General features: G+C 44.9%; 1 protein-coding gene across 11 annotated transcripts in view; it reads right to left on the bottom strand.

The window, feature by feature from the left end:
• Positions 1-27722, bottom strand: part of RUNX1 (RUNX family transcription factor 1) — a 1096070-nt gene that overhangs the window by 11944 nt on the left and 1056404 nt on the right. The gene's annotated exons all lie outside the window — the stretch shown is intronic.

The following is a 27722-nucleotide window of genomic DNA, read 5'->3' as shown; positions in this document are numbered from 1 at the left end:
TCCAGACTGTTGAACTGCAGCACTTCAGAACTTCAAGTATCATATGACTGCTGACATGATTTCAGCTTTGCCAGTAATTACAATTGTCATCATCAGAAACATTTTATAAACTCAGGGGATCACCTATCTGTGTTCGGTAAGAATGTAGAGTTTTGGGCTTTTTTTTTATACCTTTACCTTTGGCAAAAAGTATTCCATGGGCTGGTAAATGTTTTATATTAAGGTGAATTCTCTCCCAAGGATGACAGGAAAGAAGGTCTGGCTGGGAAACCGGCAATGAGGTCTAATGACTAGTTCATAAACCCAGCAGTAGAACTGGCCCTATCAACCCAAGCCTTCTGTTCCTTTTCAGGACTTCAAGTTTGCAACTTTTAAACGTCAGGGTTTTTAGCAGGTATTTTATAGATTGCCATTATAAGAGGCCTGGAATAGAGAAGAGACAAAAGTCTGACTTCAAAAGATTTAGACAAAATGGATTTTGTCAATTTGACTCCAGCGTTCAAAGGAGTCTTAATTTTCAAAAGCATCATACTGTTTGCAGATGAAAAGGAGGAGGAAAACCAACTCTATTCTTAGGCAAATGTGTAAGGAAACTTAAATTGGACACTGTCCCACTAGAAGACAGTTTTACATTACTTTGGAGTTAAACATTAATTTTCTCTTTATGTCCCACCTTTGTGGACAAAGATTAACAGTGAACTACCATAACTCCCAAGGGTCTTCATAGCCAGAGCTTCATGATCCTGCAAGTAGCAGTGTAGGAAGAGCAGATTTCTTTAGGAAAATACTGGGTATAAGTTTTGTATAGGTCAGGACATAAAGAAATGAGCTATTTCTGCTCATTATAAAATATTCAGATCTGCTTCCTCCAGGGGCTTTTCATTTCCAGCAGTTCAAGTTTGCCTTTCTGTTTATCTCTTTGAAGCTGCCACAGTGGATAACAGAATCAGACATTTGGAGACCCAAGTCTTCCTCCCCAGTATTCTCCTGACAGCCTCCCTCCCTCCCTCATACTGATTCATTTCTTTCTTTTTTGTGTGTGAGTGAAAATAACTGACTTTTTAAGTTTAAAAAACCTGGTAGTTCCTGGGCAAATAGTTTAACTTGGAATCTTTGAAATCTAATATTAAAGAAAGGTCTTCATTTTATTCCAAATTTTAGAGGATTTAAAGAGGTGGCAAGGAACAAAAGGAGCTGGTCCATTTTAAACTCAGCAGAAAATAAATGTTCAACCTTGGCTGAAGCTCCTGTGTAATCTTACAGCTAACAGTGTTTCCAATAAGTAAAGGCAAACAGAAATAGCAGACTGTTCAATATTCCCATGCTACTGCAAGTATTTTGCTCCAAGTGAAAAAAACATATACTTATTTTGTATAAGACATGCGTATATACTAGATACACACATTTACTAAGTGAATATATAGTACTCCAATATTTTAATCATTTTAAAAGCAAACAAAAGAGGTTTTAGAATTGTCATAAAGCCCCCCGGGGTGTGAATTGCGGTACAGTAATTCATGCCTTGTTGTGTAGACAGCCTCACGCTTCTAACCCCATGTCTAAAGCCACACTAAGCATAAAGTATTATGCCATGATTCATGCTCTGTCATGTTTTACTGTAGTGAAAAAGTTATGCTAGGCTTTTCTAAACTCATAATTAAACCATGCAAACGTTGCATAATATTTCACAGCCTTTAAAAAATATGCTTTGGTAAAATGATCTTTATGATTAAAGTCCAAGTTCTATGAGTTTTTTTTTTTTTTTTTTTTAAGACAGGGTTGCAGATTCCACATTTTCTGACTTCACACCATAACTTAGCTTTTCAGGTGTTGGAGGGGAAGATGGCAGTCAACACCCTGAAGCCCACCCAACCCCCACATCAGTTTTCTTTCATGAGACCACAGTGACCTGTGCTTGGGTTCATTGCCAGTGGTGGGCCAGAAGGTGGGGATGGTGAGCCTCTGATGTTGGGGTTTTAGTTGTTTCCTCTTCTACATGTGTTACTAATAGAAAACAAAAACAAAAAAGGCCTGATAATATGGTGCATTCTGGGTTTAATATTCATTACTGTCTTTGGTCTGACAGGGCCAGCATGAACTCATGGGCCACCCGAGCACTGGACTAATAGGCAGGAGAGGTGGGCTCTGGGTCTTTCTGTCTGGTGAGCAACTGGGTGACATTGGATTACTCACTTACACTTTCTTATTCTCACCTCTGAAGGGAGGTGATCCCTAAATCCTTTCCAATGGTGACAGAGCAGGATTATAATTCCAATAGGTCCTACACAGTATTTCTTTGCTTGTACATTAAGCAGAGGCAGGGAAGAATCAGATGTGGGGTAAAGGGTGGTGCCTGTAATAATAAATTTGTGTATTCTGGGAAGAGGAAGTAAAGGGGAGTAAGATGGGAGTTATCCAGGAAAGGCCCCAGGCTGAGGAAGAGAACCACCGTAAATTATTCTCCAGAGCACAGGGCTACTTGTTCTTGAAAGAGTTGCCTCTGATAAGTCAATCCATCTAAAAGAACAAAAGCTTATTGAACATTTACAGTGTGCCAGGAATGTGCTAATTTACCTGGTAGGAGAGTGATGAATAAGACCAATATGGTCCCTGCCCCACAGGCACTTACAGTCAGTGAAGATCCCAGGACCTTGTGATGCTTGGAAAGGCACCTTCCTGTTGCATTAATCATCATATTGGGTGTTGCGTCGTTCATTTATTCATTCATATGTTCATGAAATTACTTTTTCATTCACTCATATTTCCAACACATTTTTGCTTCACTTGGGCCACTGTTTTGGGGACTCACTAGTGAATGGAAGGTTCCTGCCTTCTGGGAGTTACAGCTACTAGGACGCCTAAGGGCTGTATCTGGGCTAACTGCTAGATTAGCTGCCTAATTTGGATTTGCAAACAGCTGTTACCAACGTAGAAACAAGAACCCTAGTGGTATCTATTACATGCTTATGTTCTGCCTCTGAGAGGAGGAGACTAGGGAAAGCACCGAACTTAAATCACAGACAAGTTTCAGTTTGCATCCTGCTTTCACCATAAACCAACTGGATGACCTTAGGCAGGTCACTTATTTTCTCTGATTCATAGTTAGAATTCTGACTTCAAAGGTAATAGGAATAGGTGAGATAAACTATATGGAAAGCAAGTATCACAATTTCTGGCCATAGTAAATGCTCAATAAGTCTGAATAACCTTTATGATTATATTACTAAAAAGGAAAAGATATCCATGCCAAGGGACTTATCTGATGTTCATTGGTGAGACCACACACATTTGCTCCAGGATAACGCTCAAGTAATAGTGTTTTGTTCACAGCTACAGTCTTGACAGACACACTCTTCAGGCTGGAGAGGAGCTGGGCTCAGAAGATTAGATGGTAAAGGGGCAAGGAGATTGGAAATTTGAGATTAGGATGGAGAAGGCAGGAACTCAGTATCTCAACCAACTCATGTTTCTATTAAAAAATACTGGATTCAGGGCCAGGTGCGGTGGTTCATGCCTGTAATCCCAGCACTTTGGGAGGCCGAGGCAGGTGGATCACGAGGTTAGGAGATCGAGACCATCCTGGCTAACACGGTGAAACCCCGTCTCTACTAAAAATACAAAAAATTAGCTGGGCGTGGTGGCGGGCGCCTGTAGTCCCAGCTACTCAGGAGGCTGAGGCAGGAGGATGGCATGAACCCGGGAGGTGGAGCTTGCAGTGAGCCGAGATCACGCCACTGCACTCCAGCCTGGGTGATAGAGCTAGACTCGGTCTCAGAAAAAAAAAATAAGTAAATAAAAAAAAATAAAAGACACCGGATTCAAAAATTTAAATTTGAGCCTTTATGCATACTGGTTTTCCAGGCTAAATGATGTCTGATGCAGCCACTTTACTGAGGCCATTTTGTGATGGGTTATTTTCAGCTTTTTAATCATCAATAATGGGTAAAACAGGCCTTCTACTCCTTGATCCCCATTCCCTTCCATTTGAAATGGGAAGTTAGGGATAAGGTAGAGTTGAGGTTAGTGGTGAGCTCAGAGGTGTACATGGCATATATCACGCGAGAAGAAAGGAGAGTGCTTTTATCTTTAGATGCAGCAATATTAAAATGTCTCTAGAGTCAACAATGACCCTTTTAAATAATTCATGTCAGAATGTCCTGCTGCTTCTAGTTTCAGTTCCAAAATGTAAAGAGCTTGAGAGTCATCACTCTTGTTTTTATAAGAACAAATGCTGAACAAACTGAAAATCCATGACTTTTCTTAAGTCCAGTGGAAAGCTGAAGTTGCAGGGCAAACTGCCACCCCAAATTTTGAGAAGCAGGCAAATATAGAGAATCACAGTGAGGTCTGCTTGCTGGGAGCAGAATTTCTGAATTCATAAACTGATGAGAACACTTAATGGTGATTTTGACAGATTGCTAGAGGCTGAGTACAGACTAGTGTGAGAGTAAGGCACCCTAGGGGCTACAGTTTCAGGGGGAAGTGCACTGTTGTGGGTTTTTCATTCAGGAACTCCAGATTCTCACAGGATCCAATATATTATTATAACTGGGTTATGGCTGAAAGAGCTTCAACATATTGACTATTTAAGGAAGAGTTCATAGAGAAGCTCACAGATGACATGGGAGACAAAAACAAGGACATTAGAGGAATTTGAAGTCTCTGGTACCTTCTGCAAACATTAAATACAGCCCAACTCTTGGGTACATGAGAATAATAACTCACGCTAAAGGCCTAATTTCCTACTGCCTGATAAATCATGTTAAACTTTCAATAAAAAATTACAAGAAAGGCAAGAAAAAACACAGTCTGAAGAGACAAAGCAAGCATCAGAACCAGACCCAGATGTGACACAGATTTTGGAATTACCAGACAGGGAATTTAACAATGATTAACGTGTTAATGGCTCTAGTGGAAAAAGAGAGACAATGTGCAAGAAGAGATGGATAATGTAGGCAGGGAGATGGAAACTTTTTTTTTTTTGGAGACAGCGTCTCACTCCGTCGCCTACGCTGGAGTACAGTGGCGCAATCTCGGCTTACTGCAACCTCCGCCTCCTGGGTTCAAGCAATTCTCCTCCTCAGCCTCCCAAGTAGCTGGGATTATACAGGCGCCTGCCACCACGCCCGGCTATTTTTTTTTTTTTTTGTACTTTTAGTAGAGACAGGGTTTCACCATGTTGGCCAGGTTGGTCTCAAACTCCTGACCCTAGGTGATCCACCCACCTCGGCCTTCCAAAGTGCTGGGACTACAGGTGTGACCCACCGTGCCCAGCCTGAAACTCTTAACACTCAAAAGCAAATTCTAAAAACCAAAAGCACCCTAACAGAAATGAGGAATGGCTTACTTAGTAGACAGGACATGACAAAGCAAAGAACCAATGAACTTGAAGATACAGAAACTTACCAAACAAAAAGATAAAGAGGAAAAAGAAAGAACATCCAAGAACTGTGAGAAAGTTTCAAAAGGTGTAATACGTAATTGGAATACCGGATGGAGAAGAAAAAGAAAACAGTGGAAGAACTATTTGAAGTATTAATGGCTACGAATTTTCCAAAATTAATGACAGATACCAAACCACAGATCCAGAAAGCTCAGAGAACACCAAGCATAATAAATACCAAATCTACACCCAGGCATATCATATTTAAACTGCAGAAAACCAAAGAGAAGAGAAAATCTTGAAAGAAGCCAGAGAGGGGAAAAAGCCAACACCTTACCCACAGAGGAACAAGGATAAGAATTACATCATCTTTCTCTTCAGAAACCATGCAAACACAAAGGAGAATAAATAAAGTGTTGCAACAAAAAAGCTGCCAAACTATATTTCTGTATCCAGCAAAATTATCCTTCAAATTCAAAGAAATAAGGATATTTTCTGACAAACAAAACTGGAATAATTCTTTGCCAGCTGACCTGCCCTTTGAGAAATGTTTAAAAAAAAGTGCATAAAAAAGGAAGAGCATTAGAAAAGTACTATATTAAAGTAAAATTAAGTTTTATTTTTCTTAACTGATCTGAAAGATAACTGTTTACAATAATAGTAACAAAGTATTGAGTGATTATAGCATGTGGATAAATGAAATAAAAGGCAGTAATATAGACAGGAAGGAAGAAGTGGTACAGTGTTATTTGATGCTAGATGTAGATAAGTTATACACGTACTTTTCAAACTCTAGGGCAGTAACTAAAAACATTTTTAAAAAGAATAATATGCTAAGAGAGGAGATAAAATGGAATCACATAAGATGTTCAATTAAACCTATAAAAGGGAGAAAAAGAGGTGTGGGGGAAGAATCAGGTGCAACAAATATAAAAGTTATAAATATGATTGATACTACTCCAGTTATATTAACAATTAGGTTAAATATGAATACTCTAAATGCACCAATTTAAAGACAGAGATTGTCAGTGTGGATTAAAAACAAGACCTAACTACATATTGTCTGCAAGGGACCTATTTTAAATAAAAATATTCATACAGATTACAAGTAAAGGGATGGAAAAAGATACACCATGCTAACAATGATTGAAAGAAAGCCAGAGCAGCTATGTTAATTTTATACAAAGCTAACTTCACAGGAAGGACAATTTTCAGGGGTAAAGAAGGGAATTACATGATGATAATGTGGGTGAATTCTCTAAGAAGACATCATCTTTAATATATGACCACCTAAAAACTGAGTGTCAAAAAACATGAGGCAGAAACTGATAGAACTACAAGGAGAAATAGGTAAATATGCTATTACAATTGGAGACTTCAACAACCCTCTTTCAGTGATTGATACATCAAGCAGGCAGAAAATTAAGATACAGTTGACCTGAACGGCACTACCAGTCAACTTGATCTAATTAACATTTATGGAATACTCTGTCTAACAACAGCAGAATACACATTCTTCAGCTCACATGGAATATTCACCAAGATAAGCCATATTCTGGGCCACAGAACACACTTTAAGATCCTTAGAAGTATAGAAAGCATACAGAGTATTTTCTCAGACCACATGGATTTAAACTAAAAAGCCAATAATAGATAACTGGAAAATCTCCAAATATTTGGAGACTAAACAACATACTTCTACGTTAGACATGGGTCAAATAAAAAGTCTCAAGAGAAATTAAAAAATGTTTTGAACTAAATGAAAATACAACTTATTACAATTTTTGGATGCAGACAGAGCAGTGCTTAGAGGGAAATTTATAGCATTGAATACATATATTAGAAAAGAAAGATCCAGAATCAGTCACTGAAGCTTCTACCTCAGGACACTGGAGAAAATAGCAATACAGACCTCAAGCAAGCAGAAGAGAAGAAATAATAAAAATCAGACTAGGAACCAATGAAATTAAATACAAGAGAGTAATAGAGAAAATCAATGGAACAAAAAATCTTGTTCTTTGAAAAGTTCAAAACATTCCTCTTTGTCCTCGTGCTCCCCATAGGCACTGGGAAAAGATGGATAGAGACCCCTCCTGGCCCTCCTCTGACTGTCCGCTCTAGGGTCTTTTAAACACCCACCCTCAGAAGCTGGGTTTCCAACAGCACCCCTTGAGCGGTGGCACCCTCCTTCATCCTGGGCCTGGAGAAGGTAATAGTTAGAAAGCCCCTTCCTTGATTATGTGGCCGACATCTTTAAAATGCCAGGTCTTTCAGTCATCTCTCAGAGCTATTTAAAAATAAAAGTCACATAGGCCACAGGGTTCTACTATCTACTTTTGAAAATGCTAGATCAGCTTGGTGAGCATATAAACCCTAGGGGCAGCCCTGGTTATTTCCCTGGAGGAATTTTTTCCCTCCTTCAGCCTGGACGTTCCCAGGGTTCCCTCCAGATTCACCTCAGTCATGGGGAGCTGGTGTAATGCCCTCTTGGAGACCTCAGAACACACAACAGGATGTGACTCAGGACTCAAGAGATGTGAGTCAGTTTCCAGGGTGATGTGTTAGGGCGAGCCCCAGTGGTGGTTTGCATCTCACTGTCTGGGACCCCTGGGAAGAAAGGGCTAGGCTCCCTTGCAGACAAAGGGGGTGCCCCCAGATGCTTCCCAGCATCACACCTGTCAGAGGTGTGTGATGTCAGGGGCCTTTCGGAGTCCCTGGGGGTGGGTGACTCTGCTCTGAAAGGGATATTTCCCTGAAAGTTCCACTGTCTTTGAGAAGCAGTGTTTCCTCTGGCCTCTGCAGCAGGGAGCAAAGCTCCGGCACAGCACAAGTAAGAAGAGCAGTCCCCTATTCCTACTACAGGTACCCCCAGGTAGCAGACACCGGCTCAGCACACTGTTGCTGTATCATTGAAATCCCATGATAACATGAGTCAGTCAGCACCAGCTCTGGATCCTGGAAAAAAGGGAGGTTGTGAAACAGCTCCAGGATTTGCCAACTGTTCGTCTCTGGCCGGCTGCAGACATCTTGGTTAGTCATGTGTAGCTCAGATGCATTCATTGTTCCAGCAATTACTTTGAAGGGAAGCAGTGAGACCAAGCCGGGGCAGAACCCTGCCTGGGTATGCTGTTTTAAAGGCCTCAGGTTTTGAGGGATCCCATCCTCATTGCCAACCTGCTAGCCTGGGAGGTGGCAGGCTGCCTGCGGGAGGGAAGAAGGGAGCCCTGTGGCCGCCTCTCCACCACTCCCTGCTTCCGGGTCCTGTATTCATCACCTCGCCAGGGAAGCTTTGTGGCTTTGCGGTCAGGGCCCTGTGAATCAAGAATGCTGGTTCCTCACATCAGGCCGCCCCCAACCCTGCTGGTTCACCCTGGAGTCTTTTTCTTTTCAAACCTCTGTTTCCTCACCTCTAAAAAATGGGGGGAACCAGGCTCACTTGCCTCACAGGTGTGAGAGTTAATTAATGTTTGTGGGGCAGCTTTGAGATCCACAGATGAAAGGTGCTCTATAAACCCAAAGTGCAATTCCTCATTAGCACTATCAGACGGTTCCCAGGGGAAACAGTTCACCCTGCACCACGAGGCTGCTCCCCTCAGCCAGATGAGTCTGAGACGCGTCTGGAAAAAGGCTCCGTATTTAGGCAGAGTGCTTTTGGAGGGAGGGTTCAAGGATAGGTCACTAGCTTCCAGAAAAGATGGGTGTTTTTAGAACACGTCTCATTCTCAGTTGGCATCCTGTCCCTGAGGCGGAGGGAGAGTGGCCTTCAGTGCACACAGCTGGAGGGACCATAGTTCAGAGGGAACAGAAGGCACCTTCTGGTTTCTGCTGCCTCCTCCCTTGCAGACAGATTCTTTCTCTGTACTTTGTTAAATAAACATTTGTTGCAGACGTCTTTTCCATAAGGATCTTCTGCACTCCCCACTTTCTGCACCTCTGCCCCCCATACACAACTTTCCAGGCCTGAAGAAGCTCTACAGACAGGTTGGGTAAATTCCTGCAACACCAGCACATCATGGATGTTTAGATTCTTCCACGGCCACCCTATTTATTCCCTTCCACTCCTCCATGTCCTTCTTCTACAGGAGGGTAAAGACAACTTTCTGCTCCCTTCTACTCCTCTGGCACCTTTGCCCCGCTTAGTTCCTTGAAAAAGATGAGCCAGCAATATTGTTTTTGAGGGCTGGGATATCTCAAGCAGCCTCCATCCTGAGACTGGACCCTTGGTGGAGAATGAGGATACTCACTCCAGTAAAACAAATCACTGACACCTCAAGTGGGAGCTGGGAAGCTTCAAGCAGAAGAGGCACAGCATCTCCCAGGACTGCACACAGCTAAAGAAACAGAATTTTCTGAAGAACACTCCACTGAGGTGGCACCTGATATCAAGAGGATTGTGCACGCTCGATGGTCTATGCTTGGAAGGCCTGGGTTGGGAGACCATCATCGCCAACCTGCAGTCCAGGCTGGGCACGGAAGGCCATGCTTTCCAGCCAGTCTCCACTGTGCTGATGAGGGGTCCCGTGGGACTTCCTAGAGAGGCACCTGTGGTATCTCTGGCTAAACAGATACAGGAAGAGCTGTCCCTGGGGCAGATCATATTAAATAACATGGCTGAGATTTACCAGGGTCCATGTAATGCCTTAGGGTGTCAGCAGGCAAGAAAAAAAAAGAAGTGACTTTATGTTTGGGACTGCAGAGGCTACAAAATGATGAACCCCCTAACCTACGAGTTGTCAATATTGGAGAATACGATGCTTTTGAGCCCAGCTCAGATGGAGATCTGTTCCACACAGGTGTGTGTGTCATACCAGGTTGCAGCCTGGGCTTCCTCTGGCGACTACCCCATCCATCTCTGCCACCGCCCCAGCCCTCTGCGCCCGAGTGCTGTCCCTGAGCCAGACCTCTGGTGGGAGAGGCCGAGAGGGCATGGAGCAGAGTGACCCCAAAAGCCCTCCTCTACACAAACCCAACCACGGGTTTCTCAGTGGGCATTCTCCTAGCTGCAGCCTTAGTTTTTACTTCGGCACTTTTTTGATGATGTAAAATGTTAGAACCGTTTGAAAAATTCTAGAGTGGCTTGAAGCCCAGCAAGCAGTCTCTGTTGTCTTCTGCTCCCATAAGACATGGGTCCTAAGGCAGGCTTATTGGATTTTATGCCAGGGATTCTGGTTTTAAGCAGCAAACTCTGAGGCATGGCATTCTAATAAAATCAGAAGAAAAACTCATATGAATGGGGGAAAAGGAGAATTCAAAACAATAAACATGAAAGATGGCTTAACATAAAGATGCTTTTGTTTGTTCTGGCCCCAAACATTTTCAGGATTTGGGAACCTCATCCCAGAGCTGTCTCTCTAAAAGCCAAAAGGGCTTGAGTAAGGGTACAATAAGGGCATAATTCTGCAGTCTGAGAGGTGAGGACAGAGACCCTGGCTTGGCCCCTCGTTCACAGTGTGCTGAAGCAAGTAACTTAATGCCTTGGAGACTCAGTTTCCCCCCATGAGGAGACGTTATTGCATCTGCCCCTTAGATTCCTGGGAGGGTGAAATGTGCCCCTCTGCCCGATATTGTCAATGCAGTAGCTGGCACCTTGAAGGCAGGAAACAGTCTTCTCTCCCCTGCCCTTCCAGGAAAGGGTAACAGTGTCTGGAGAGTACTGTTGGCTTAGCTGGTTGGTGCTCCAGGTGACAGAAGAGGGAGACGCTTGGTCCCACAAAGCCACCAGAAATGAGACCTTCCTTAGGCAGCCAGAGTTCCAAGGTGCACTATTCCAGCGAGGTAGCACATGGACCGCTAGGATGCAACGTAAGCCCTTCCTCCCGCAAAGCAGCAGCTTCCTTCAGAAGGAGCACCACAGCCACCCTGCAGAACACAGCTACGTCAGGGCCTCACAGCAGTGTTGCACCATGCCAGCCACAACACAGAATCTGAACGCTGCATTTTACAAATCGAGGATTCACTGCTCTTTGTCTTGTGAAGTGTGACCCACAATGAATGGCAACCCACGCCCCCAATTTGAAGGATATCCTGACAAAGGGAAGTAGAATTCCCCAGGTGGAAGTGCCTCGTCCCCTTCAATAAACACTAGTGAAATCAAGTGTCTGCTTCTGTGCTGTCTTCCTCTGTTTTTCTCATGCAGTCCTCCCGTCTGACTACCTTGTCACAACTCTTCTTTTCCTACCTGCATCCTCTTCACCTTGTTTTCCTTTCCCACACATCAGGCCAAGGCTTCTAGAATTCCTTGCAGCAAGAGCTGGAGGACAGAACCTCAGGGAACTGCCCTGTGGGAATGCTTCATGTCGTCTTCTACATGCCCTCTGACCTGGCCACTGCACACAGGTCTTTCACTCTGTGTGATTCCCTGGCTGCCCCTTCACCTCCAAGAGCTCTGAACGGCTATAAAACTAGGAAGTCTCTGAATGTGCAGAACAATGAGTTTCTCTCTTTCAGTTGTTGTTTTTATTCCCCCACCCCAGTTGTTGTTTTTATTCCCCCCTCTGATATGCTAGAGATAATGATAGATCCAGGAAGTATATTTTCTTCACACTAGGAGGGGCCTTGCCCTACAACTGGAGACATGCCATTCCTGTCTTTACTGTCTGTTCTGATGGGAGCTCCTGAGAGATGGCAGGACAGGCAGCCTTCATTCCTAAACACAGTGCCCTGCAGACCCACCCGCTCCAGCTTATTTTTCATAGACATATTTCTGGAGGAGTAGTGTTTATTATACCTCTGAAACTCAAGGCTTCTCCATGCACAGAAATAGCCTCCAAGAAATAGCCCTACATACCCCTGAGAAATGCCCCCAAGAAACCTCCATGCCCCTGAGAAATAGCTCTCTTGCACCTCTCTATTTTTTGAAATTTCTTAAATATTTGCCATCAAGCAACAGAGTGAATAAGAGGCTAAAATGTTCCCTCATTTGGTGACAAGTTCCTATGCAAGTTTTGAATTATTTGGAATAATTGGATTTCTTTGGCTTGTGAGCCAAGGGGACTCACTATCACTTTCTTCTATGGTATCAGACAACTCCCTCTTTCTTCTAAGTTCCCCTGCTGCAGTCTTCTCCCCTACCTTCATGTGAGATCTACACAAGGGGAATTTGTTCACTTAAGTTTGCAGCCATTTTGCACACCCCAAAGAGTTGACCTTGATGTGAACTAATTGGGATTGCAACAGATTAATAACACAGGTTGGTGAGGTGGAATTTGCAGCATAAAGGAAACATTTGAAGATAAGAGCCATTTGTGCTTTCATAAGCTCATCCCTGGTGCTCTGAACAAAGGACACAAACTAATAAAGTCAGATTCATCTAGGGGCAATCTACACTCACTCACCCCAAACTCTGATTCAGAAAGGCAAATGGAAATCCGCCAGAATTCTTTTAAACTCCAACACAGATCTCGATTTAAAAAATGTCACACACACAAAACCGCTTGGTAATAAGCAGACCTCTGATGATCTAAAGATCCACAGCTTCGTTTATTGACTTAGAGAAAGTAAATGGCATTTCAAATACAACCTTCATACTTTAATAGATGAGGTCACCCTGAGAAAGATGATACTCAGCCCAGCAGTGGGAAACCTCCCTCCAGAGAACTGCTTTGATTTACAAGGCCAAGGAAGGCTTTCTCATAGAAGCCATACGCTTGGGCTAAAATGGAATAATTTTTTAAAAAAAAATTAAATGTAGAGGTTGAGATAGCAGACAACTATGAAACTCTTGCTCAACAAGAGGGATGACCTATGGAAAACAGGAATGCTAGGACCTACAGAACTGAAGGGTCAAAATTGACTTACTACCAAGTTTAGATAGCTAAGTAACTCACATTTTTTTCAGGCATTGAGATCCTATGTATATTGACTAGAAGAACCTTGTGAATTTCCCAATTACTCTTAAATAGCGATCATCAAACAGGGGTGATTTCTCCTCCAGGGGATTTCTGGCAATGTCTGGAGACATTTTTGGTTGCCACGACTGGGGAAGGGGGAGCGCTACTGTCATCTAGTACGTGGTGGCCAGGAATGCTGCTCAACATCCTACAATGCACAGCATGGCCCCTACAACAGAGAATGATCCTGCCCACAAGATCAAGCGTGCCCTAAAGTATCAAAGAAAACCTTGCTCAGGGAAAGCACACACTGCCACAATGGTTTCAGCTACCACGATGACGAGATGGAAGATGTGACTTCCAGAGGTGCTCTTCAGAGTCGGGGAAAGCTAACACAGCATTGTCCCCTGGGCACAGTACAAATGAACTGAGGGGTATGAGGAGATGAGGTGTGTGGTGAGCACCTTCTGGAGCCCTTGTGAGAATCCTGGGTGGCTGCAGTCATGATGCACCCAGTGGGAAACTCCATCCCCATGTAAGGTTTAAGGCGACTGCTCTCTCAGTCTCATGGCCTGGCACCCAGACTTGGAGCTGGCATGTTGAGCCCTGGGTGAGCTTCAGGTGTGAACTACCAACAAGATTGCTCCTGAGCTGACCGTCGGCTTTGCCATCTGGGAGGGTACAGGCTAGCGCTTGCCTCTCCTGGGCTTCCTGGGCATGAGTCACATGTAACTAGATAATGATGCAAATCACTGTCAACATTTCTTAAGGTTTCATTCTAATGTCTTATGATGGAATGATAGAGCAGAAAGCAACCTCCAAGACAGCAGAGACAACCATGCCAGCCCCATCTCAGAGAAAGCTGCAGTGCGGAATGGTGAAGGGACTCCCTCTATTCTCCACAGCAGATTAGCAACAGAGCAGGGACAGACCTTCTGGCTCTTTGTAGACTACTGCTTTAACTACATGATAGTTAGGAACTATAACCCTCCCATCAATCTAGTTACCATATACTGACAAAACAAAAAGACCCTAAACCTCAAAACAAGAAGTCATTGGATGGTTCTGGTGGGGAGCACCTTTGCCTGCTTATAGCTCTGTGAAATCCTGGGCTTGGTGAGATGGACTGGGAAGTCCTAGCCTCATTTATGTCTTCTCTCCACCCTGAAACCATGCCAAAATGACCCCAAATCTCAAATAAAAGTTGGTGTCTGTTGCCGTAAATGTAAATGTACAAATAACCCAAAGTCAAAATTAGGGATGGAGGTTACCATTCCTTTTGCCTTCTGTGTTTTGAGGTGGTCGTGGGGAGTAGGAAGGCTTTCAGGGACAAGCAGACGGCGACAGGGATCACATTGTCACCTGTGCGTGCCTTTTTTTCTAATGGCCTTAAACTGCCAAGTGGCTGCAACTGCAGCGTGCTGATTTTAAACCCTTTTATGGAAAGCACCATCCCCTTTTCGACTAGCATCACTTAAAATAATGAGTTAGATGCACTTGTATTATTCTGTCTTTCAAGTGGATTAAATTCACAGGCTCGCTCTCCTCCAGTCTCGCAAGCTTTGGCCTGGCTGTCTGAACCTCCAGATTAGACTGATGAGCACATGCCAGACAGCAATGAAACGCAATTACCCAGGCAAACTTTTGAAGGATTTGAGCCCTGGGGCACAGGCTGTTTACCAAAGACTAAAAGCACCGTTTGTGCTGAGCAGGACCTGTTGCCTCCGTCTTTTCCAGTTCTGGATCCTGCCTGCCACTGGACTGCAGGCAGGATTTCTGGGGGCCTGATAACATCAAGCTTCTGTCCACACCTCAGCACCTCAGGGTCTTTGCTCTGTTTTTCAACAAGAAAATGCAAGTACCAACAAAAGCCTATTATAACATCTCCCTTTGTGTTCACTGACTCTCTCTCTCTCTCATTGATTTATTTTTTTGTATTGTGTACTACCACCAAAATATGCAGCCAGGAATCATCCTATAGCTGACTGGCTGTGTAACTTCTTTGGAAATGAACAACCTTTCCAAAAAACAGGAACTTCCCGTCTTCTTTGAAAAAAAAAAAAATTAAAAAGCAAACCAGTCTCAACAGCACCTCTGAATTACTTTCCCCTTGATTTGAACAAAAGAGGTTTCAGAGGAACAGAGGTGGAGGGAAGAGAAGACAAAGAATGGGCAAAGGGAAGGTTGACAAGGAGAGTGACCACGGTCTCCCCTCTGCTGACCCACATTTTTTTGGTTTGTTTTAGACAAGCGTGGGTGACACAGAGGTGTTGGAATGGTTCTTCATCCAACCAGCTGAAAATTAAAATGTAATTCTGCTAGGAGAATGGTGGGGAGGGGAGGGATTGGGGAAGGTTCCTTGACTTTTGTAGTGGGTGTGGAGGAAGCACCAAGTGAAGCCAGCAGGATTGGCAGCACTGAAATGCTCCACAGCTGGGGTTGGGAGTCCTGAAGCCCCTGTCATAGGGCAAAGGGTGGGTTTGGGAAAGAAGCTTCCATGAGGAGTGGGAAAATACGAGGGATAGCAAGAAAAAGAGTAAACTGGGAAGGATGGGTTTCAGAAGTGCTGGAACCAAGAACAATCTAGAATGCTTTTAGAGAAGGAGGCCACACAGGGGCACATCTGCACATGAAGGAAGGAGGAAGAACGCCACTGCCAGGAGCTATAGCAGTGAGTAGGGGTTGGGGTCCAAGGAAGTGGTAGGTAAATCATGCACTCTTACTCTGGGGTCAAGATGTCTAATGAAACGTGGAAAGCAGGGTCAGGATTCAGAAGGCAGCCTCCGATAAGGCTGAGCCGTCTTTAGAGGCAGGAAGATGAAAAGAAAGAAGCTGGGACGAGAGTTTGGCCTCAGGGAGGGAATGGCAAAGGGCAGGGGGGCTCACTAGCTTAGCTAGCAGAAGGCTGTGAAAGTGATGAGGGCCAGAAAGCCAAGAAGCACGGAGACTTCCTAGGCTCCTCCTCCTCATCACAAGAAGGGAAAGGGCCCAAGAAAGGGCAGGTGGTGCCAGCCAGGCTCTCCCCCCAGGTTCCCAGCTGGGATCTGGGAAAGCAGAAAGAAAGAATGGAGAAAGGAAACAGCCAAAGGGCCCCAGCAGAGAGTTGGTGCTTTGTAAGGAAATAAATTGTTTAGGGCAGGAGATTCTGAAATTAACTTAAAACCTAAAATAAACAGTTTTGACTTGCTGTCCCAGGAGCAAGGAAAAATCCTTCCTCAATGACTCATGCACCCCTTTCTCTGCAGCTCTGGGCTAGGTTCGTGGGGGTCTTGGGAAGGAGAGAGAGTCCCTGCCCACCTGGAAGTCGCCTTCCAACTTGTTGATCTCAGAACCCTGATGTGCTCTGGGGAGAAGAGTGTGTAGTGGGTGGGGGCACGCTCAGGGTTGCCTGCCTGGATGGCATCTCATCAGTGGTGGTTGAGTTTTTACTATCTTACAGCACAGATGGTGGCAAATCATAGCCATGACAGTTGGTGAAGCGTCACTCAAGCCTGCAGCCTATCTGGTAACAGCAGAAGGCAATGTGTGGGGAAATGCCAAAGTGACAGAGACTAACAGAGCAGTCAGGAGTCGGGAAGGGAGTCAGTCTGGGCCTCAGTGAGGACAAAGATGTTCTGGAGGAGATGGGGCAGGTGAGGTGCCCTGAAGAATGGCAGGATTCCGGGATGTTGTGGGGAGGAGAGGAAGGAACTTTCTGGGTAGGCATCCAGCATGGACCAAAGCTTGTGGGCAGGACTGGTCAGGGGTGTTCAGAGGTCAAGCAGGAAGATCTGCAGCATTCACCCACCTCAGTGTCCAGCCTCCCTCCTGTTCATTGGCTTGACTTTTTGGTCATTTCAGAGCAAGAATGAGCTTTGGAAGAATGGAGCACCTCGTGGCCCAGAACGAGGCAGGGAGGCATGGCTAGAGGAGGAGACAGGAAACTGGTGGTTCCATGGTCTCCATAGGTATCAGGCCTCCCTGGCATCAGCTGACCTGAAATAGCAACACCTGCTGCTTTGGCCACTTTCCTCCAAAGGTGACATATTCAGACAGGTTCTACCAGGAGTGCAGGGCTAAGGGAACCTATGCAGTGCAGTCCCTGGACTCTCTGAAGGCCAAGGTATCAACAGTGAGCACATTGGGTCTTCACATACCACTCAAGGTCACATAGAGGGGATTCAAACTCAGGCTGGAGTGTAGCCAGAAGTCCAGGTTGCCTATGCTCATTGCTATTCACCGTCTGTCACTCTGCTGCCTCTGAAAAGTTGTCCTTTTGTCCCTCTGGGATTGTCAACTGATGTACATACAGAGATACAAGGGTGGCTGAGCTACAAATGATTTATACTACAAGAAACAGACTGGCGCAACCTCATCTCTGGTAAGTCCTCAGTCTCAAATGAAATAAACAGCATGTGGATTTTCCCTGTTGTGTCTCTGAGGCCAAATTATGAGTCAGCAATGGGGCTTAGTGCTTAAATAAGTTGTGTATGGATGAGAAGGATAGGGCTGCCTATTCCTTGTTTGAGTGACTGCTGGCACATAAATGCCTCCCAGCTCAGGTAAGAGCCTCCCTGATCACAAACGGAGCTGGGAGATTTGTCGAGCTACTCAAGCCCCCAAGACATGGCCACTACATGTGTGAGATTTTCTTAGCTCTTCTACACAGGCTCCTTACTGTTGGCTCTCGCAGTAAAGAGTGGTTTTTGATAACTCTGGGAAGTGCTTTTCCTGACTCCTATCCTATGGCCCTCCACATCGTGTGGTCCTGCGACAGAAAGTCATTTCAGGGTGGCCTTGACTAAGTAATGATCCTTCAGAGTGATCTTCACCCTGGAGGGGTGCCAGCTTGTACCCAAAAGGGCTCCTGCCCGGGGCTGCCTCATGTCAGGGCCTCTTGAGAACTGGATTTGCAAAGTGTCTGCAGACGTAAGTCCTGGTGGCCTGCTCTGTCTGCTCTGATCACAAGGGACAGGAAGGCTGAACCAGGACAGAACAGTTTGCGGTTTCATCGATGAATAATATGGAGCTGGGGACAAAGTCCCCTCTGCTTTCTGGGGCTGTCACTGAAATGTCAGCAGTGGAGGGAAAACCAGAAGAGAAAACCTCTCACTGACAGGCGCCCTCAGTGTGGAAAGAGCTCAAGTTTCAGCGCTGGGGTAGGGTGGGGGCTGCACCCCTGCCTATTCATCCCACTTCTCCCCTGGGCTGCTCCACTCCCATGATGCTGGGAATTTATCCTACAACAGGCCACGAGCTCCTTGTTCTACAGTAGGAAATTATCCTTCATAAGAGGACAACTGCTAGTATTGTTTGTTTTTTAATTTCCAAAAGTAAGGAGAAGTTTATTAAATAAGAGAGGGGGAAGGGAGAAGGCAGGAGGAGAGGGAAAGGGCCCGAGAGGCAGCTGACCCCAGCATTTCCCAAGTCTCTCCTTGGCTTCTCCCATCCCCCTTGTCCCAGACCCCCCTCCTTCTGGTTCTGAATGTGAAAAATAAGCAGCCTGCACCTCCTCGACTGGAGATGTGTCTAACAAGGCCCTCATTGTCTCAGACAGGTGTGAGATTGGACTTGATTCGAGGCCAACACCTCCAGTACCGGAGCCAGCTCTGTGAGCCGAAAACATGCACCAGCCCTCCAGTAATACCACTGCAGCCAGCCAGAGACTCAACAATTTAAGGCTTAACACACACAACATAAATCAGAGGAGGATGGACCAGCCGACCGGCAGCTTCTTGGGCAGATGCCTGCAGACTGTCTGCAGATCATACCCTGCCTGTTTGGGTTATTTGAGACTCTTTTTCTGTAATATAAAGATGAGAAACTGGGTGGAGCAGCATGCAGAGGCACACGGGTGTTTGTCCTGTCTTGTTCCAACAGCCCCTCTTTCGCCTAAGTGCTGTTTTGAAGGGACTGCTCAGGACGGTTCACATCGCTACATCCAAATCCCAGGAATGTGTCCAAGCTGGGGAGGAGGGGAAAGGAAAGCTGAGCGCTCCGATATGGGCGGTATCTGTGTGACCCTGGGCAAGTCTCTTAACCTCTCTGGGCTCATCCATCTAACGAGGGGTCTAGTTTTCTGCGATTCACTCATCTCTAATGCTCAGAAGTTCAAAGTCACTGTAAGAAGTGCCCAAGTCAGAGGAGGTCATTACACTTGGGAGGAAACTCACAGCACCATTGAATGCTCTTTCTGAGTGAATCCATGTCTTTGAGCAAGAAAAGTCTCTCCTCCTCATACCTGTTCTTTAGAAACTTGTGGTTCTCAGACTGCTGAGGCAAGCCCAGAGCGCGAGCCCCCGGGAGTGTGGTCATGACATGGCAAGAGCCACACGCTATGGGAGGGGAAGATGGAGATGACAGGTCTGCACTGCTAGTTACTGCCATGCTCCAGTCCCTCCTCCTAATCAATTCTTAGATAAGTTTCATTGAGGAGGGAGGATTACCAAGTCACCAAGTCTTAGTGAAGGGAGGGGGCCCAGAAGCCACCCGTCAACGCGGGAGCCTCCACTCTGGTGCCTCTGAGAGAAGGGCATTTGGTCTCTGCAAATTCCTGTGACATTCCAGGGTAGCTTTTGGCCCTGCCATTCGTCACCCTGACCCTGAATTCATGGACAAGGACGTGGCCGTCACAGGGATGCCTTCATCTGGTCCCAGCTCTCTCCCTCTCATAGCCGTGCACTCTGTAGGGAGCAATTAGCATGAAGTTTGGCAGTGGCGTCCTGAACTGGGATGACAGGACCTTCAGTCAGCACCAGCCTCCCGCCCCTCCTGGCCTCGGTCTGCCAAAGCGGCCTCGCATTCCCACAGCTGTGGCTCCAGCCTCTGCCCTGTCACACTCGCACACCTGTTTGCCATCCTGCTTCTGGCCCGCCAGCCCAAGCCACAGCCCCCAGCAGGCTTAAAGGGCCGGGCTTGTGGGAGGAATCGGCACAGGATGGTATTTACTCAAAATCACACAGGAAGGTGAAACTTGGTTAAAAGAAATCCTTTTGTAGCTGCTTCATTAAAAACACCAAAGAGGCTGACCATTCACATTTGTTGAACACATCCAATTCATGCAAGTAATGGGACAGGTCAGGGTTCACCCTTGCCTGCTATCCACATGGGCTTTGTGCTCAGGAAGTGACCTGTCGGTCTCCTGTAGCTGGTTGTCCCCAACAGGGAGCAAGGCTGGGGTGCCGGGTGGGGTTGTGGAGGGTGTGCATGGCTTTGAGGAGGATATCCCTTCCTTGCTGGGTGGGGCAGAGGAGAATGGGCGTGGCTTTGAGGAGGACTTCCCTTCCTTGCATGCTTTAAGGATCCCTCCTCCAGCCAGGCATGGTGGCTCATGCCTGTAATCCCAGCACTTTGGGAGGCCAAGGCGGGCGGATCACCTGCGGTCAGGAGTTCGAGACAAGCCTGGCCAACATGGTGAAACCCCACCTGTACTAAAAATACAAATATATATATAAATATATATATATTAGCTGGGGGTAGTGGCAGACTCTGTAATCCTGACTCTGTAATCCCAGCTACTCAGGAGGCTGAGGCAGGAGAATCCCTTGAACCTGGGAGGTAGAGGTTGCAGTGAGCCTGGGTGACAAGAGTGAAACACCGTCTCAAAAAAAAAAAAAAAGAATCACTCCTCCTTAGCATGAATTCAACATTTTAAAAATGGAGACTCAGAAGCAGCACATGATACTGAACCATGGGACCTAGCATCTCCCGGAGATGGTGTATTTCCAGAAAAAGGCAGTGTGAGGCACAGCATGGTTCAGTGCTCAAGTGAATGATCTATAACAACCCCAGAGACTGTTTCGAGGCTACCTCTGAGGCAGAACCGAACCAGCCAATGGGAAGGGCACTGGGCCAGGAGCCAGAAAACCTGGATGTTAGGTCTGCCTCTAACTGGGAAAATCAGTGAAACTCCCTGGGCCTCAAGTGTCTCATGAGTAAAATATAGGGCTTTGGGCAAAGAAGTTTAAGGTCTTTCAACTTTAGCAGTTTACCATTTTGGTCTTGTGGAACAGTGATTATGGGAAGTTCTCCTGTTTGGGTTTATCCAAGGAAACAAAACTCAAATGAAAATACCACTAAAACCACCAATACCTTTATCCACTCTGGGGCTCCTAAGGAATAAGGAGACACCAGGGGAATTACCGCAGAGTAGCTGTGTGACTTGGAGAGGACCGATGGGTACAACTAACTGGCGATACGAAATGCCACCAATAAGAGCACATAAATAGCAATAATAATGAAAAGAACACTGACCATTAAGTATTGAAAGTGTACCAGGATCCATGCTAAATATTTGATAAAAATATATCTCAATCCTTGCAAAGACTTTGTGAAGGATTAATAAATACACACAATGCTTCCCACGTGCTACACATCAAGTGATTTCTGCAGGTTAACTCATTTAATCCTCACAATTCTCCCATGAGTTAGGAACTATTATTGTTACGATGGTTTGCAGAGCGGGAGAAATGACACAGGGGAATTACAGACCCACATTCTGCCTTCCTCATAACGTGCATTCTGAGGGCTGCCATCTTTCTTCTGAATCTCTTCTAAGGATGAGATGGAAAAGATAGCTCTATCCTGGCTGGGGAGAGGGATGGACAGAAGAACCAACTTCTGCCTTAACATCTCCAGGGTGCTGTGTCTTCCTCTGAGGGAGCCATGAATGACCAGGGAGAAAGTTCGAAAATAAGGACAATTCTTTATAGAGCTGCGAATGCATTCCCCTCCCCTACCCCAAGGCGTGAAAGAATCAAATGAGGAAATCGGGAAGAGATTCTGGAATAGGAATAACAAGATTTCCCTTCCCTTCCACTGAATTGGCCATCAGTAATTTTGCACAAATTCAATTTTGAAGTCATGCTTCATAATTTGTGGTAAATCATATTAAATTAAACAGATCCATGTCTGGGCAACGGCTTCTCTCATTTAGGAACATATGGTGGCTCAGAGCCTCTCACACAGCAAAACTATAAAGGCTCCTTTCAAATCAGCAGCAGAGTGAGGGGCTCTGGGGCAACCCTACTGGTTTTCCTGAGAATGTTAGTTAGGGGTGACCATTAATTCATGGGAACTGCAGTATCCAGAATGACAGAATGTTAGTGTTGAAGACAACCTGGTTAATCACTTACATGATAGATGAGGGACTGGGACTTGGTGGTAAAGGAAACAGTGCTGGGTCACGTGAAAACAAAGCAGACACCACAGGCAGGACCTTCCGGGCAATGCTTCCCCCTAACCATGTCATGCACCTACAGGTGACTGGTGGTGGGGATTCAATGAACCAGCAACATTGGTCTGTTCTATAAATACGAGCTATCATTATTTTATTACTCCCTTCAGTAAACATGTGAACCAGGCAATGTCCTTGTCATAATCTTGCTGTCATAACTGCTCTGTGATAACCCAGGTATAGACACAATCACAAACAAAGGCTACCATTTTAAAATGGGGAAGTGGGTGAGTCTCATGCTTCAAAAACTTCTGCATTGATCTTTAAGATACCAGCCTTGTTGGACAACCAACAGAAGCGCGTCTTAAAACTCAGGCAGTTATGGCTGTTCCACATAGCGGGTGATTTACAACAAAGTATAGATGAAGATTAACCGGCCTTGAGATGAGAGAGCTAAATAAACCACTTAATGGGCAGAAAGGCCAAGTCGAGCCCTTGAGCTTGTGCTGACTTTTACAGATATTTTAATAACTTTATCATTATATAATTTGCCATCTGATATGTGCAGAGAGATGCACTAATGGAGTGAGAGTGGCCACAACAGTGTAATAATCCCGCGAGACTTAATCAAACCACCATGTTCGTGTCCCTCATGTGACCTGCAACTCCAGGAAGTGCGATCCCTAGTCACATTATTTCTTCCTCCCTTTTTATCTTGAGATGTTCTTTAAAAAAATCCCAAAGCAAGTGTACATATATGTAGTCCTTCCAGTGATATAAAGAGGAACTGGCACAGCATAAGCTCTCTGGGTCTTGGATCTGGCTTTAGAATGACTCAGGTTGAACACATAAAGCCGTAAGGTAAAGAGGACATCACCCATAGCAGGAACTGGCAATTTATAGGGCTGGGAGACTTAACCACCCCAGATGGGTGAGCTCCTGATACTCAAGTTATCACTGACTCAGCGAGGGCCTTGAGGCTTGACTCACAGATCTTCCCTAGGGATGCTTTGCTTTTATGACACCAACTGAAGGATCCTACAGTGTCCTCCATACTTCCAAGAGGATTGAGCTGGACATTACAGTGGCCCAAGTCTTATTAAACGGAACTGATGATGTTGACCTTATGGAAGCTAAGATTCAGTGACCCAGTTCAGATTGGGTGGAAGAACCAAGATGGTAGAGGAATTAAGCACCATTTCCATTCCTAGTGGGTTTTTTTTTTTTTTTTTTTTTTTTCAGATGGAGTTTCACTCTTGTCACACAGGCTAGAGTATAATGGCCCGATCTCGGCTCACTGCAACCTCCGCCTCCCACGTTCAAGCGATTCTCCTGCCTCAGCCTCCCAAGTAGCTGGGATTACAGGTGCCTGCCACCACACCCAGCTGATTTTTGTATTTTTAGTAGAGACAGGGTTTTGCCATGTTGGCAGGCTGGTCTCGAACTCCTGACCTCAGGTGATCCACCCACCTCAGTCTCCCAAAGTGCTGGGATTACCAGCATGAGCCACTGTGCCTGGCCCCTGGTGTGTTTTAAAGCTCAAGTTTCATGCCACTCCACAGGTGTTAGGTGACATGAGACACACAGGTCAGGATCGCCATCTCCTCTTCCCTCTGCCCGTACTGATTCCCTCCAGGAAAGAAAGTAGGGAATTTTATCTTTAAGAACAAGAATCCCCTTCCAAAAAGGTTAATTCCCATAATAGGATCTATGGAGATCAGAATTGGAAGATGCTTTTCAAAATCTTGAAACCCTATTGAGAAAGTTCTAAACCCTAAACATGACCCTAAGGTTGTATGGAATAGTGATGGTGCCCAGGATTGTGGCATCCTGTGTCTGGAGGCAGTGGCTGTCTTTTCTGCCCAATCTTTCCTATCCATGATTCAGTCAACATTTAGTCAAACATTCAGTCAAGCATTTAGTGCCATTGTTCTATTTTTTCTTAAAACAGAAAATGGTCTATTCCATGCCATTTAGGGGAGCGTGAACTGGCTAAAACTCAACCTGAAGACTTTCCATGGCTTGCTAATCAGAAATCACCTGAATAAGAGGTGGTACATTCTTCCCCTATCAATTCTCAGGAGTGCACAGAGAGACAAAAAATAAACATGGTTGGCCAATGTTTGTTTTTAGGGTGAGTTCTATACTATTTTTCTATTGTTATTTTGCTGTATTTACTGTAGTTGGTAACTGAATCTCTAATACCAAAACATGAGGTGTTCTGCCAGAAAGAGATTACAGAAGAAAAGCCTATGAAAAGAAACTGGGTTTGTCAGTGAAGATTTTATTTACAGGAGTTTTGCAATCGGTATCTTTAATCTCCTTAACAATTGGGCTATTCTACTGCTTTGAAGGCAACTGTTCAATAAGGAGAAGGTCCCTGTGAGGCTAAGGCTTGGAAGGAGGAATGTAACAGGGCTGGTGACAATTGAAGCAGGTGAAACCCTCTGCCTCTGTCAATTTCCCCTAAAAGTCAGGGTGGGGTGTTCTGAGGGCCAGAGAGAAATAAGCAAAGACAGAGGTAATGAAAGTCCCTCCGCATCATTTAAATCACAAATACTGGATTTTAAAGAGCCCTAAAATAACTGAATTTGAGTGGGCCTGAATTTCTGTTCCATAAGGCAAGGAAAAATCATGTAGATGAGTAAAACCAACTCAGTCTGGAGAACTGTGCCTAATAAGAAAACCCAAGCAGTAGCTTTCTAAGTAGAGCTGTTTTTCATATTAGCATATATTGTTTGTTCTTCTCTCAGTACAAACTTTTGGCAAACTTTGATACTACTTCATGACTACAGTAAAAGTTTCTTTTTTAAAAGTCCAAATTTGAAAGGCTATCTTCAGGTGATTTGTAAATCACCATCCTTTTGAAATGGGTGTGTAGTCAACAATGCCTGGCAATAAAGTCACTTTTTTAAGAGGCAGCTTGCTTCAAAATAACAGTGACATGCCTGGCTTTGGGAGGTCAAATTCTTGAGTCCATCCCAACTGTCTGGCTTTGGTCATCATGTCATCTTCTGTTCCTACCATCTAAGCTGTCATGAGCTTTTGGAGGCTAGGACAAGAGGCACCTGGGCCTCCTGTTTCCCCATCTGGCACTGCTCCGTGGACACAGGGAAGAGAGCTCTTTCTGTATCACTGTCAGGACCTCTGATTCCATCGGTATAGGTGCTCTAGAAAATATTAAGAAATATCTGATCTCATCTAAAAAAAATCATACATTTTTCTGGCTGGGAAATAAAAATACATTCAAACGAATGATGGACTGAGGTTATAGTAACATGATTGGGGCATTTGTGCATGAGATGTTCAGTTTACATTTACCTGTCCACCATGTTTGTTCTGGGGGATGGACTTGGGAGAGTTATCTCTGGACTCACCTGCTGTGCCTGGTCAATGGTCTGATGTCCCCTATCTTTTGTACAAAGATACAGCAGTTTGAATGGTGGCTCCAGAAAAGATATGTCCATTTCCTGACCCCCCAGAACTGTGAATGTGACCTTATTTGGAAAGGGGCCTTTGAAGCTGTAATTAAGTGAAGGATTTTGAGTTCATCATGAATTACCTGGGTGGGTCTACATATAGTAACATGTATCCTTATAAGAGACAAAAGAGGAGATGACACGAAGGAGGCCATATAAAGAGGGAAGAAGAGGTTGGAATGATACAGTCTGACACAGTCACAAACCAAGGAATGCCACCAACGGCTAGAAGAGATAAGGAAGTATCCTCCCCTAGAGGCTTCAGAGAAAGTATGGTCTTGCCAACGCTTTGATCCTGGACTTCTGGCCTCCAGAACTAAGAGAGAATACATTTCTGTTGTTTTAAGCCACCAAGTTTGTGGTTATTTGTTAAAACAGCCACAGGAAACTAATATACTTGTGCTGTCATTTGATTATGTCCCTCAAAAGTTCACATGTTGGAAACTTGGATCCACTGTGGTGGTGGTGATGAGGCCTTTACAGGGAGCAAATGGGTCATGAGGATTCTGCCCTCATAAATGGATTAATTCCATAATCACACAAGTGGATTATTGGTGAAGTGCCTTTGCTATAAAAGCAAGCTCTCTCTTGCACTTGCTTTCTTGTGCCCCTTGCTTTCTGCCTTGGGTTAATGCAGCAAAGACCCCACCAGATGCCAGCACCATGCTCTTGGACTTCCCAGCCTCCAGAACTGTATGAAATAAATTTCTTTTGTTTTCTTTTTCTTTATTTTTTTTGAGACTGAATCTCACTCTGTCACTCAGGCTGGAGTGCAGTAACATGATCTCAGCTCACTGCAACCTCCACCTCCCCGGCTCAAGCAATTCTCCTGCCTCAGCCTCCCGAGTAGCTAGGACTCAGGTGTGTGACACCACACCCAGCTAATTTTTTTTTTTTTGTATTTTTAGTAGAGATGGGGGTTTCACCATGTTGGCCAGCCTGGTCTTGATCTGCCTGCCTTGGCCTCCCGAAGTGGTGGGATTACAGGCATGAGCCACTGTGCCTGGCTGTGAATTAAACTTCTTTTCTTTATAAATTACCCAGTCTCAGGCATTTAACAAAAGAACTAAGACAGAAAGTTGGTACCAAGATGTGGGGTTGTTACTACAACAAATACCTGAAAGTGTGTAAGTGGCTTTGGAACTGCATAACCGTGAAGGCTGAACAAGTTTGGAGGAGCAGGCTAGAAAAAGCCTGCATTGCCAAGAATGGTTCTGCCATTAGGGGCAATTCTAGTGAGGGCTCTGAAAGAAGACCTCAGAACTAGGGGAAGTCTAAATCTTCGTAGAGATTACTTAAGTGATTACTTAAGTGTCTGTGACCAGAGTGCTGGTAGAATGCTGGTAAAGGCCATTCTGATGAGGCTGCAGATAGAAATGAGGAACAAGGTATTGGAAACTGGAGTAAAGGCCATATTTATAAAACATAAGGTTGCAAAGAGCTGGGTGAAATTGTGTCTGTGTCCTAGGACTTCATGCAATGCAGAACTTAAGAGGGATGAACTAGGGTATTTGTGGAAGAAATACTTAAGCAGCAAAGCATTGAGGTTGCTGTGTGGCTACTTTTAACTACATATAGTAAGACGTGATAGCAAAAGAATGACTTCAAGATGAAATTTGCAATTAAAAGAGAAGCAGAATGGAAAGATTTGGAAAATTCGCAGCCTGGCAATGTAAAGAGTGAAAGTGTATTTGGAAGAGAGTACTAAGGGTGTGGCCAAGCAACCGTTTGCCAAAGAGATTAGTATGAATGCGAGGAAGCCAGATTCTATTCATCGAAACAATGGGAGAAAGACCCCCAAAAGCATTTCAGAGATCTTCGAGGTTGCTCCTCCCATCATAGGCCCAGAGCTCTAGGAAGGTAGAATGATTTTAGGG

The sequence above is a fragment of the Symphalangus syndactylus genome, chromosome 5, assembly GCF_028878055.3.
Source record: "Symphalangus syndactylus isolate Jambi chromosome 5, NHGRI_mSymSyn1-v2.1_pri, whole genome shotgun sequence".
Classification (NCBI taxonomy): Eukaryota; Metazoa; Chordata; class Mammalia; order Primates; family Hylobatidae; genus Symphalangus; species Symphalangus syndactylus.
This window is presented reverse-complemented; position numbering and strand designations above follow the sequence as displayed.